Genomic DNA, 14336 nt, shown 5'->3' on the forward strand with positions numbered 1-14336 from the left:
ACACACAGGCAGCTTCTCCAGGTTTGAGGAGTACAGGACCCTACAGAAAATGCTAAGCTAGAGTTAAAGCTTTTTGCAGACTTAAATATTTATTATTGCAACTCTCAAGTTTCTAACTCATACATCTGCAAAATAATGTTTACAAAATTAGGTCTAGAAAAGCTGTCTAAGAAATATTGGAACTTTAGAAAGGAACTCTACTGGGCATAATGTCAAATGGAAGAATTGATTTTATAATCTAAAGCTAGTCAGTACTGTGTTCCAAAATATATACAGATACATATAGAGATATAGATGGTGGTAGAGTCACAAATATTTGCAAGGAGGAAATAAAAAGCAGATTATTTCTTTTAAATATCTTCTATGACAAAGACAAGTATCTCTCAGCTTGCTTGTCAAATAACTTATGCTAATAAGTCATTTAAAATAACCTTAGTATGTCACTACAAGTTATTAAAATCAAAGATATAATAACTTCAGAGGCTTGCTTTCTTCTTATGTACATTTTAATTGTTCGCCAACATTTTGAATTGGCAAACGCCCACATAAAGTATTCTTTATTTCAATAATGTATTAAAATGCTATATAACAAAATTCACAAAAATAGTCTTAAATCCATTTAAAATTACCTAGAGCTCTCTGTTGACTTCAGTCATAAGCTAAGATTTAGAATTATTTTCCATTGATTTGGCTGCAGCACTTTCAGTAAATGTTCAATCAAAAATTTAGGAGAAATAAAAATGAAGGAATCTAAGGGCATAAATCTTTTCAAGATGCTTTTCGTTCTTTTATTTGTGCATTACCATATCACAGATGGCCATGTTAAACAGGGTGATTTTGTATGTTATAAGTACTGCTATGCCACTTTTTGTCCTTAAAACACTTTATTAGGGCCTGAAAATACTCGGATGGTATATGCAAAGTATTTTTATATTAAAAATGTAAATACTGCATATCTAAAGAGGCATATGGCTTTGATTTGTAGAATAGTGCAGCCCTAAATTCAGTGTCAGGAAAGAATACCCCACCCTCTGAGGGATTTTATTTTTACACCCTTACAAGTAACAACTCATTTTATATACAGCTATTTTTCCCTCTAATAAGTGCACTTCATATAGCTCCTTTAGTAAAAAGTGGGACCTAAAACTCCCTTTAAAGATAAATGCTGCATGGCACAATTGTTTAAATTACAGAGTAACCATAGGAATACATGGAGGCATATCTATCATTGTGGCAAGGCAACTTTGTGCTTTTCTGCCTTTGAGTGCTGCCTTACCCAGCCACAAGAGCAACTGACATCAGAGGCACATCCAAGTGTTAGGGAGCTGATGTCACCAATCATGCTTCTCACCAAGGCAGCTGGAGATGGAGCTGGGCTGTCCTGGTACACTCCTGAGCATCCCTGACCTCTGTGCTGTGCAGCTGGGATACTGGTGGCTGGTGCAAGGTTTTGGCCTTTCCTGTACCACTGCAAGAAGAAGGGACTGTTAGAAAGTGGTCCTACCATAAACCAGCTAGTCATTAAACAGCATTTTTTCCTCAAAAAAATGATTGAACAGCTAGACAGACTGGGATAAGGAAATGCAATTTTTCAGATTTCAAATGGCAGCAGTTAATTGTATTACTTTATTTGAGGTGTTTCTCTTTATCACTTCTTCTGTAAGACAAGGCTGTGATGGGTAGAACTGATAGGGAACATAATATGCTGTAATTTATTACTTCCCAAGCTGGTATGGTGGAAAGAAGCATACTTGGAGCTCTTCTTATCAACTTACTCTGTAATAGATTGAAATGTATTAGGATAAAAGAATCCCTGTCCTTAAACTTTACCTTCAGGCGTCCCAGCAGGCAATTGTAGAAAGTGTATTTTTTCCACTATAGAAAAAGTAAATTCAGTCTCTCCTTGTAAGAATCTTCCCTACCTAATGTCTACCAAATGTAAAATATTTTTTCTAGGTTATATTCATTCTATAATATTCATTAGTTATGATTGTCTCATCCTAGCATATACACCCAGGCTCTATCTCAGTAGAAGTTTAACAGCACAGTTAAAGAACAACATCTGTGTAGGCAAACAGCATCAAAATGCTGAGCACCACCACATGGCCCAGGCTGCACTGTTCTTACTAACGAGGTTGCAGGACCTAGCCCAATTAATGTGCCAACAACTCCTCCTTGGAGTGGAGGCATACAGAGATTCAAAGTGGAACATTACATTGCAGCAGTCTTACCACATGGTTAAAGAAATCTCTTCAGATTTGAATTACTTTACAATCAACTCAGGAAGAAAGTTTAACAGAGTTCAGGGCAGTTGCTTGCACACTACACATCTGATACATTAACTGAAAGTATTACAAATGCTATCATAAGCCTTTCTTACACTTGGAAATGCTCCTGTTTTATTTCATATAGAAGATTCTCATTCAGACTTGGGAGGTAGTCTGTGTCATTTGGGATAGTAACTGAGGCCATGAAATATTTTGGGGGCTGGTTTTATTCCCAGTTCCCATTGCTCTGAGTCTCATAGCTGAGGCAGCAGAGCTCGAGAGGCAGTGGCAGGGATCATGCAGGAATTACATCCCTGCCCTCTGCATGGCTGAGCAGCTGCTTTCCTTCCCCCTGCCCTGCTACCCGTCCAAATTTCAACATGCTGCGACAAAATAAGTCTTGAAAAATGACAGGTTGTTAGCAGTCAGTGCAAACACATGCCATACCTGAACTGTAAATTTGCAGATAACAATCAGTACAAATTATTTTGGGAAATGATTGTATATTTTTCAGAGCTGTGCAGTTATTCTTCGTCATGGATATATGGAATAAAGGAAATTATATTACAATCTTCAGCACAGAACTGAACAAATTACTAGTTTATCACAAAGTTTGCAACCCTTCCTCAAAAGATACCGTATGTTTTTCTGATTGAATTACTTATATTGGTGCAGTATCCTAATGTGGATTTGATGAGCGTCTTCATTTTTTTTCGAAGCACTATGTGCTATTATCTGAACATGCAGAGACATCACACAGTTCATTGGGAATACTAATAAGACGTCCCTCCATTGTATAATCAAATTCAACTTTTAAATTTGTTTCTGTAACAATTCCATGCTATGTAGGTATACACTGTGATTCATTAAAAATATTTATTTTATCATCCTGACAAGCACAAATTAAGGGAAAACAGCATAGTCCACCTTTTAAGAGAAATGAGGTGAAATTAGATTTCACTTACATTTGCCATTTTTGTTTATCTTCTTTTTCATTCTTCCTTTAAGTGGCTCACATAGACGCAACGGTCCTCTGAGCCCGGGAAGTCTGTTACAGAAAATGATCAAATACAATAGAAATGAGTGCAGATTCTGTGGCAATAGTAAGACAGATTTTTTTAATATATTAAAAGCAGTGTTTCTGCATAACGTCAACAATTCTAATTGTGGTGTTGACATTCAGTGTTAACCCACCAGCTCTAAAGTTTATTAATAATGGCAGTAGATACATTGGTAATACAGGAGTAGGTCAGAAATTGTCAAAAACAATACTGTCATTAATAATAAGAAATAAAATTACATTTATTGTAGAAATACAATTTTGCATGGAATCTACAGGCACAGAATCAATAACACTTTGGAGTGGGATGAACAATGCCTACAGATGCAGACAGTCCCAGAAGCACAGCTGAGACATCCCCAACAAGAAAAGAATTTCTTCAGTCTCTTTAGTTGCTTTTATTTGTTGTCTGGCTTTGCAGTTTCTTTTCTCTATGGCATTAGGCATAGAATTAATACAAAGACCAAAAAAAATTCTCTTTGGAAAAAAAGGCGTGTGAGACAAAGGAAAAGGGTCAGTTCCAGGCCCAGCCACCAGTTATCTGAACACTGATTACCTCACCTCTCTCTGATATCCCCCAGCTGCAACTGCAGGCAGCTGAACACGCCTGCTTGTAAGTAATTTGGAGATTCACAGCTGAAAAGTAATATGCAAGGCATTAAATAAACATGGATTGATAAAGTTTTCTTATAGCTTTACGTGATAGAGTTTTGTTATCCTTATTCATAGCAAGTACACTACATTTCTACATCCTATTACATTGGTAGCATATTAAAACTGGTGTGATTACTATCACAAAATAAGGGACTATCATAGTTGAGAAAGACAGCTTGCCTTGACTTACCAAAACTGTCTACTTCCAATGACAACAATGTAGAAGACTCTTCAGATTTGGGGAATTTACTGTTTATTGAATTGCACTCAGAGTTTGTCTCATTGTGATGAACAGTAAAACATCAATTTATTATTCTGGTACTATTCTCATGAATATACACGTTATTTGGTAGCCTGTACAGGTATTTGATTAGACCATGTCTTCTAAGAAGATGAATTTCTTTTGGAAGAAATTAAGCAAAATTTGAGATACTTTTTTTTTTCTAAATATGTTTTTTGTCACATTTGACAAAGGTTATTTAACTATTCCTACTACTTAGGAATCTTCTCTACCAGTCTTAAAAGTCTCCCACAGAGGAAGCAGGAATCACCCCAGGAAAACTATTAAAGCTGACAGTGGTTTGTCACTGGCAACAATTAATGAATACCATGGAGGATTTGGTATCCTTTTGCTCCTTGTCTTGCCATAATTCATACACAATATCCCACAGACTATGCAGAATGACTGTTGTAGCTGCACATTTATGCAAGCAGATAGCATCTCTTAAATTGGCAGAAATTATAAGTGGGAAATAAATTGTAAGGTCAGTTTTCTGAGGGTGAATACTTAAAAAAAGGACTCTGTCTTTACAAAGCCAGTTATGTTTGGGGTTTGGTTTTGTTATTTCACCTTTTAGCTTCCTGGTATAGGAGTTGTGTGTTTTGGTGCATGAAAACAGTTTTGTATAAACTTTGCGTCAGCCAAAATAGCTTGATACAGTACATTTTGGTATCTCAATCTTCATCATGACAGTTTGCCAGTATTCAGAGTAAAACACAAAACCTACAGTCATAATGAGATAACATACCTTCCATCAGACTCAGCTGTACTTCCCAGGTGTAGCATATACTACAGTTCCATTTTAAGAAAGAATAATATTTTCAATTGAAGCAAAGTAAAAAAAAAAAAAAAAAAACTGAAGCATGCTCACAGACATGTACATACTGAGAAAAAAAATACTGTCTGTAGAAAAATCAGAATTTTTCATACCTGAATTTAGATTGTAGAGATTGCCATAGAAATAGCCTCAGCGCAGACTCCAGTAGCATTTGCAGGTGCTGTGTTTACATCTGTGGGAAAGAAAATAATCTGAATTTGTTGTCCTAAATCCCACTGCCTTTTGTAAGAATAAAATAATAATGATGTCTTGGGTGACATACGTAGAGAAAGTAATTTTCTTGGGACAGAACTGCTTGTGCCCAAGTCCAATACATATTTACACCCCCAGAACAATCTTTCACAACATAAATAACACTCACACACGAGTAGCTGTTTGTATGTGCAAATGACCTTTTAACAGATAAGCATGAGTATGACAGCACAGTCATAATTTAGCTCTTTGTTCACAATTTAGGGTGCATTTTCATGTCACCCTTAAGCCACTCAGTCCATCTGCATTACTTCGCTCTGTCTCCAGCTGTTGCATCCCTTCTGGCAGTGTCAGCACTGACCTGGCCAAGCAGTACATCAGATCAGAGACTTGATCCAGTGGAAAACTAAGACTGGAGAAAAAAGTACTTGCTGTTCAGATACATCAGCCCTCTCACCCAGCTCACCACATAGAGGAATAATTGCTAGGCCCAAAGGTGGGATGTCCCAGGTTTACTAGACTGGAAAGAAAAGTGGCACAATAGGATTTCTTAATTTTTTTCCCAATGTTTTTAAGGCCTTCCTCAAAGCCAGAGGAGTTATGGTTTTGTTTGTTTGTTTTTTAAGAATAGGCTTATTCCAATTTAGCCCAAAATTAGCATTAGCAACTGGAAGCCCTTGGTCTGTTTTGCGGTGCCATGAGAAGGTATGACCACAGGCAAGCAAGTGGCTGCAAGGCCCCATGAGACAGGAACCCTCTGTGCCTGTCTGCATACATGCAGCCTTACATCCACCTTTACAAATGTGGCCTTCAAACCACCCATTTGTAACTGTATGATACTGCTCTGTAACCACAATTTGAGTATCACTGAATCCGAAGACTGCTAAATTATTCAGCACTAATTATAAAGCATATTACCTATCATGTTGTTCAGTCAGCCAAGCCTAACAGGTATATTGAGCTATTGTATGAACCCCATGATTAAGTGCTCAAGTTGTTTTTACCATTATCCTAGTGGGACATTGGCATTTCAGACTTCCATTACCTAGTTTGAACTTGCACAGAAGCCAATAATATAGAGGTTAAGTGGACATCATTTTAAAGAAGTTTTTCTTCATAGTATTTGCTTTATAGTGACAGCCTGTACTAGTATGGACTTTTGTTATTACTCCATACTTAAATACAGTAGGAATAGACAAAAAAGCTTTGATTATTTAGCAATAGCTGGGTTTTTTGCACTGTACATTTCTGTATGTGCTTTTGTAAAATCGAATACAGTCTTCCACTCCACTCTGAATAGCTGGACACTGTAGAAGAGATGTGTCCTATTAAAAAGACATGACAATCTGCTTTGGTGGACAGTCAGATAATTCTTGAAGCTATGCTAATGAGCAACATAGTGTTTTAGAAACCTACCAGATTGAAAATTACCATGGCTAAGAGAAAAAAGATAAGGGGGTTTTGTGCATCTTTCTCAATTAGTAAATAATGCATGAAACATTACCATTAAGCTATTTAAGTGATAATTTGATCACAGAGTTTTAGACCAGCTATATTAAGGACAAAAGAGTTTTAAACTGCAGTGTAAGCCCATCCTGTTATATCCAAAATCTTACCGCCATAAGATATTACTAACCAGTAATAGCTTGATCAAAAACAGTTTTCACTGTAACTCTTTTCAACATATAAACAAAAATAATTATAATTCTGTCCTTTACTAGAGAAATCCAGACCCACATAGTTTTCATTTAAGTCATTACAAACCCGCACATTCATTTTTCAATAACTTTAGAATTGTGTTTCTACACTGCTCATGTCTAACCTCATCAAGGGTTAGTATATGCATGACTGTGACTTTTTTAGGACTGTGATGAATAGTCTATGTAAAGAGCTGTTCATCAGGTAATCATCACATTGGTGCTCTCTTGTGCTCACTTCACTTGATTTTTACAGAAATCAGGTTGAAATTTTTGACTTGTACCTGAAGGAACTCAATTGCCAGGACTCATGGCATCAATATTTCTCATGAGCCTCCACAGAAATTACTCAAGAGCTATCCACCAGAAAGACAAGGAAACCCTTACCACAGAAGTAGGGACCACAGGTGCAGAAGACGGACCTCCCTTGGGAACCAGTTGGAAAGAGCAACCATTTGCAGAAGCCACAGCCATCATGTCCCACCTGCCTCCATCACTGTTGCAAGGCATTATGTGTGTCTGTGCACAATAAAACCATAGGACAAGTTAAATTTAATTAATTGTGTTAACTACCAGAAGAGAACCTCATGCCACTTGCATATATCTCACCGATTGAGAGGAAGCACCAGCCAAGTGCAGCTCACAGTGATCACCCTGTCCTGCATGGGATGGTTTGGTGGCTCACCCTCAGCAGCATGGTGTAGGAGCCCACCCAGACTGCAGTGTTCCAGTTTCCTCACACCATGAGTCTTCCTGAAATTTTTTCCAACACAAAATTTCTATGGTCCCATAATATGAAATCCCATTATCTGATTTCATACTCAGCTAATATAAATCTACCCCACTATTGCCTAGAGCAAGCTGTAGAGCTTTGCATTTCTGTTATGTCCATCTCCTCACTCATTGCACATACCTCAGCAATTACCAGGAAGCAGCAGGAGCAGAGTGTCCCAACACATGGGTACACATGGAAGCAGAGGACCACTCCAGCACCAGACATGCCCTCACCTACATTCCACATGGCCTGGCACAGCCAGGAGACACAAATGGCCCATCAGCAGCCCCAGGCACAAGTAGTAGAGAAAGAAGAGCCATAAAGGGAGCCTCATCAGGAGCAGCAGGAGATATGGTTACAGCACAAACCCACCCAAGAAAAAAGGCAAAATGAAAGACCCAGCCTGAGCTCAAATAGTGCCTGGGCCAGGGTCCAGGTGGGGCTGGTGAGAGTTCTTAGCACCTGATGCCCAGAAGGGACTGGTCAGGGATATTAAGGGCTGCTGGGACCCTCCTTGCTCTCACAATATGTTTCTCAGGCTTTTTGCTATCCCCAGATTTCATTTGTGGACCAAAAATCTGAATGCAATAATCAAAAACCACACACACATATACAAAGAATTGGGGGGGGGGGGCTGTTCTCAGTACCCTGATTCCCCCTTTCACCACCAAAATTATTGGATTTCTCAGTTTTTTGATGCTCACGTTCCCTCTATGATCACCTCAATAGCTGAGACCATCTGTCCATGATAAGGGACCTACTTGCCTTTGCGCTGGCTTTGCCTTGCCCAGAGATGGATGACACCTTTCAACTGCAGTGTTGTAGACATCTCCATTTTTCTATTACACCCCAAAATGGCTCCCATTCTAAATTCATGGATAGTCCAAAATGATCCGAATGTGAGATAGGTGAAATCTGTTATCAGACAACAAAATGTAAGGTAGAGACACCCAAGGTTGTTGCTATTGATACTAGAAGCTATTCCCAGTTGAGGAAACCCTCCATATCTCCACCACAACTTCCTTGCCAGAGCTCCTTCAGGGCAACAGAACAGCTGGAATTGCAGCTCAGACAAAAATGCACCAACGTGAGCTGAGCATGAAGCTAGAGATAATACCCTCTGCTGCCCTTTTCAAGGAGCTTTCCCAGGACAGTTGCCAATGAGTTGAGAGAAAGGGGTGCTGCATCCCTGGGAATTTCAGTTTCTCAAACACAAATATGCATCTGGTGTATAAAGAAACCCAGGTTTTCTTGGAACATCTGTTGTACTGTTCAGCCAGACCTCAGCATGATGGGGTTCCAGTGTTATGTATCTCATGACATTGCAAAAGCTATAAATGGGAAAGCAATTATATTGCCAGATACCTGCTGATACAAGAGGAAAACACCAATATTGAGATTCTGAAATAACAAAACCACACTTAGGTCAGTGCCAGTAGAGCTGCCTTAAGGTACTGTTAATGCCAGAATGATCAAGTGGTCAAAAGAACCTCAGCAAGGTTGCCAAGTCAAAGATAGCTTCAGAAGCATAATATTACTAACTATGATTAAGTGGACTTGTCTCCCTAAAAAGTGGGTAGAGATATTTCAGAGGAAACATAACTCCATTTGCCTCATAAGGTAAATTGGAAAGCATTTTCAAAAACTAACTAGAGTAACTAAAAGGAGAGAATGTTCTGCTAGGAATTAAGTGCCTTTGCCAAATGAACCAATGCATTTGGTGCTACAAATATTAAAAAGTTTTACTATTATACATTTTCAGTTCATGCTATTGAAGAGAGGCATGATCTCATGATCTGAGAGCTACTCTGAGTGCCAAGAATGATTTCACGTGATCTACCAAAAGGCTTTGGAAGAAACAGTACAATATAGTCAGGGATTACAGAGTTCATAATGCAAAAGCATTTATCTCTAATTCTGCATCTATATGTAAATTTGGGATAGGATCCCGTACCTCATGGAGGTGTTGTCATGAAGATTAATTAGCTAGGTCTGTGTTCCGCAAGGCAAAGTGCCAGATCTTCAGAGACTTAAATATTTTTTCAGTATCGGAACTTTAACGGCTCGCTTGCATTGAGTTTGTTGGAGGATCAGGTCCATAATCTGCAGTGTACTTTCAATTTTAAAAGTGCAAGAAGTTGCTAAGCATTATTCTTTATTTTTGGCCAGTCAGATCCTCCCTGATTTAATCTTTTTAAGTCTCCCCAGAAGTTATTGATTTAAACATGCTCTTATTTTCTTTTTGCTGTTTTTGGAGGATGTACACTCTTCAGCCTACAGCTCAGAGTTCGAAGTGCTTGTCTGGCCATCCTCTCACTTGGGAGTTCTGTGAAAGAGCATCAAATCTTCCACTGAGATTTTAGTATTTTTATTACTTAACTTAAATCACTGTAACTTAAAATGCTGTCATTGCAGTGATGAAAGGCTATTGATGGTAAAATGTTCTTGTCTACAGCCATCCCTGTCTTGATCACAATAATTCTGCAGACATTGACCAAGATGCTCTCAAACCAGCTAATCAATGTAGTGAGTTTGATAACATCAATTACCACGCGACAGGTTCTGTGCCTTGCCGGTCCTGCATCACGCTAACTGTTTGCCCTTAGTAGGACAATACCTAATTTCTCCCAATTGATGGTTTCATAATCTGGCACTGTTGTGGTAAACATGTAATCCTGGTTAGAAACCATGTGCAAAATGTAAGCATTAGGGCAATTGTTGCTGTTAGCTATTTCTGTCTAATTAGTCATCTACAATGTATGGCACAGTACGAAATGAACTACTTCTAATGACCTCTTGGAAAGGAAAACAGAAATACTCTATTATTTCCAAAAGTATGACTTGAATGCAGTAATTAACTGCGCAGCCTCACTCCAAATGTGAGTCAGGTTGTATTTATTTCTTGTCTTGTGCACCTAAGCTAACTGCCTCGAGGCAATGATATAAAAATTGGTTGCTGTGACTCGCTTCTCAAAAATTTATTTTTCTCCTTCTTAAAATCTTGGCCTGCCTGACCTCAGCAACCTTCACAAGCTTGAAAATGCAAGTTATAATCCTCTGTAGGGAATTAATCAGGTGTCTATTACAGCCTGTAGCCTATGATCCATCTTCCAATATTCACGTTGCTGAAAAGTTAAGCCCCTCTGTCTTTGTTTCTGAGTAAAATAGTCCATGAGGTGTTAGTGTGGACAGGAAGTGAACTGAAAGAAACAACATCTTCAATCAAGCCCTAAGCCTGTGTGGATGCCACTGAGGAGCCATCCTGATGAGAGATGGCAGTGCTTGGACTTCAACCCTTGAACGGCAGCTGCAGCACCCCTGCTGGCTCCTCTGCTGATGTTTAAAGCTCATCCTACTGCTAGACCTCTGCTTTTAACCAAAATCCTCACTTTAGGGTCACTGTCCTATCCATCAGTGAGTTGCCCTGAAGATGCACTTGGCAAGACATGCTCCTTCCCAGTGGGAGCGAGGCCAGCCCCAGAGCCCCATCCCAGGCAATGACACCTGCAGAACACCTCAGACGCCACTATAGAAGTTCAAGCTGGCTAGCACAAACAGACATCATTGTGTGCTGAAACAAACTAAATCCAGCTAATTGAGGGGAAGCCATACTGGTACCATCCAGCAGCTTCTCAGGTAACTCTGCTTTATCCAGCTGGGGCTGAGCATGATACTGCCACGTGCCCTTGCTGTGCCTACAAAACAGGTACCTCTTCCTAAAGCCAAAACTTTTAGACTATGTCAGTAGTTTTGGTAATATTTTTAATTCCTTGAGTGGCCTAAAACAAAATAAATAGAAACTTAATTTGCCTGCCTCCTGCCTGCAAGGAGCTATTTAATGTCAACCTCCAATTACTGTACAGGAAAATAGTGGGTTTCTTTTAGATGGTTGTGGTGTTGGGAAAGCCTCAGCTACCTTTTACACTAATTGGCAGTAAAGTGTTTAGAAGTATTTATTAGTGTTTAATTATTTAGAAATCTCCTAATGGCTTAAATATCATTTTGAAAAGTTATAAATATTTTCCACCTTGTGCAGCTGAAGAGCTACTACTTGGAAGGCTTAAATTAAGATCTGTTTATGGCTGCCTGCTGGTCACAAAATTACTTACAGCTGCTAATGCTCTGGTCCTTTGGATGTCCCCAACACAGAATGGGCTTAGTTTTCACAAACTGGGGAAAGCTTCTCTTTGTTGTATTCATTTTCCAGAGGTCTTAAAGAGGATTACCACAGAGATCAAGACATTGAGATATGTAACTAATCTCAGTTAAATTAATTGTTTTCATACTAACATGTACTAAAGGACGTTCATGCAGGGTAACATCCCTTTACGCTATTTTGGTAATGTAAGTATCATTTAACATGTAAATTTTATTTAAGATTAATTAGAAACAGTTTAAAACCAGTTTAAAAATAGTTTGAAAACAGTTTAAACAGTTTAAAAGAGGGAATCTGACTCCAAGCCTCTGAAGCAATAATCACATTAAATATTTCAAAATTATGTCAGTGACTGCCATGTCAGTAGGCAGAGGGGAACTTACCTAAACTCATAATTTCTTTCCCACTCCCTGTGTTAAAATTCAGGATATTATTTTATCAGTTTATATCAGCTTAGATTGTTTTTTCTCCTAATTTCCTCTGTAAGATACTGAACTCCACACAGGTTATTTTGGCATCATCAAATCATTCAAAACTCAAAAGAGAATTGCATGCTATAGAATTAGAAGAATAATTAAATTATTTTGGGAGGATATGCCTGAAGGTTTTTATTAGGATTCTCATCTGCAGTGATATTCTTACCTCAGTGTTTTAGTGGTAGGTTGTGCCATTGATGTTACCAATGGTAAGAGTTTCAGGTGCAGGTCAACACTGTGATTCTGACCCATTTCTCACTATATTCTGCCATTAATTGGACTAACATTATCTTTCCCAAAAAGCTTTGTGCCAACAGAGATATAGACTACCATTCAGGAGCACATTAGGGCTGATTTTTAGTGTTCACTGCACCATTCTTTTAAGGTACCTTGTCGCTACCAGTTTGCATGATCTTACTGCATTCCCACTAGCTTGGTTTTTTTGAGAGCCCCAGCTCCCAGTGTTCTCTGATTATATTGGTACCTTAGCTTTTGCTAAAAAGGAAAAGGTGAAAGAAAATGGAGCAAAAGAAATCAAGTCATATACAGAAAGAAGCAATACTTCTCACACAATCTGTGTTACCCGCTGGAAGTCATAAAACAAGCCTCCTCCAGCATCTGGGGACTGGCAGATCAGAGCAGCTTTAGTTTTCAACACGAAAAATCACAACAGGCTCGATGACTGCTTATAGAGTAGGAAACCAAAGCCATCCCTCAGCAGTGCTTAATGCACCTGTCTGCCTGCCCAGGAGTATTTATTTGCTGTGTTCCGATACCCATGACCTCCCAGTGAAGCTGCTTTTGCCAAAGTGATGACAGAAGCATATACATTATAGGTACACAGGCAGCTTCATGGTGACAGGCACAGAAGTGATCCGATTTTTCTAGTAAACTTCAGAAAGGTGTGATTTATGTAACTCTGGTCAAATTTACGTAACTTTTCTGCAAAACTGATATTTACCTATAGTCAAAGGCTCTGGAACCTTACAGATTTCACAATATGTGTATTTTCTCTAAGGAAAAAAAAAGGTTAGCAAATCTTGGAATTTGTGTCTGATATATTAAATGGAGCTGAAATAATAATAAAAAAAATGATGTTTATTCTACTTGAAATTTATTTTTGATTTTCACTGTTTTATTCAAAAGGAAGGCATAGAAATACCAACCGTGTGCTGGAAATCAGAGCTGTTATAGGGACTTATTATAGACATGTTTTACAGAGTATTTTCAGTTACAGCTGCAGGCTTTGAAGCAGTGTGCTGCTTCTCAAATAACCCTTTTTGTTGTCCTGTAGTTTTTTCTAACTTCAAGTCCCAATCAATCGTTGTCAGTTTTAGCATTCAGCTGTATCAATGGGAAAGAGAGAGAAAGCAAATAGTATTTTCCTGCCCAGGTAAGAGGAAGTTGCTGGTGGGGAGGTCCAAGTGAGTGCAGAGGCCTTTTTCTTGTGTTTGGTGGGAGCAGAGCAGTGACTAAGGTGGAAAGTCATGTTTGAAACCCATTTCCCACACTGGATGGCATTGAATCACTTCATTGCTCTGAGGCCTGGAGATGGAGAGAAGCATAACTGTAATTATAAGAAAAGAAAAGAAAAGGTTGATTATCATACCAGGGCTTGTCCTATTTTCAGGGTAGGTTTCTGATTAATGACAATAATAGCTGCACTTATGCCCCTATCAAGCACTGCTAGGTACAGGCATGTGCATCCTTTTCCCCGGCAGTGCTGGCCGTCAGTGAAGAGAGGCGTAGCTTCTTCCACAATCCATGTGTAAGGCAGAGGGAAGGATACAGAGCAGTGGTTGCTCTCTGGAACAAACGCAGAATGAACAAATAGCAAAATATTAATATACTGTTGAAAGCTGAAATTTGATAGACGTAATTCAGTGCAGCCTACAGAGTCTGATATCTTGGCAACTGCTGCAAGATATCCCCAATCTACAG

General features: G+C 38.8%; 1 protein-coding gene across 2 annotated transcripts in view; it reads left to right on the forward strand.

Annotated features, from left to right (window-relative positions):
* NTNG1 (netrin G1) overlaps window positions 1–14336 on the forward strand; it is a gene marked incomplete at both ends in the record, with an annotated part of 146851 nt that overhangs the window by 45018 nt on the left and 87497 nt on the right. The window lies entirely within an intron of this gene.

Source organism: Nesoenas mayeri (assembly GCF_963082525.1).
Source record: "Nesoenas mayeri genome assembly, chromosome: 8".
NCBI classification, from domain to species: Eukaryota; Metazoa; Chordata; class Aves; order Columbiformes; family Columbidae; genus Nesoenas; species Nesoenas mayeri.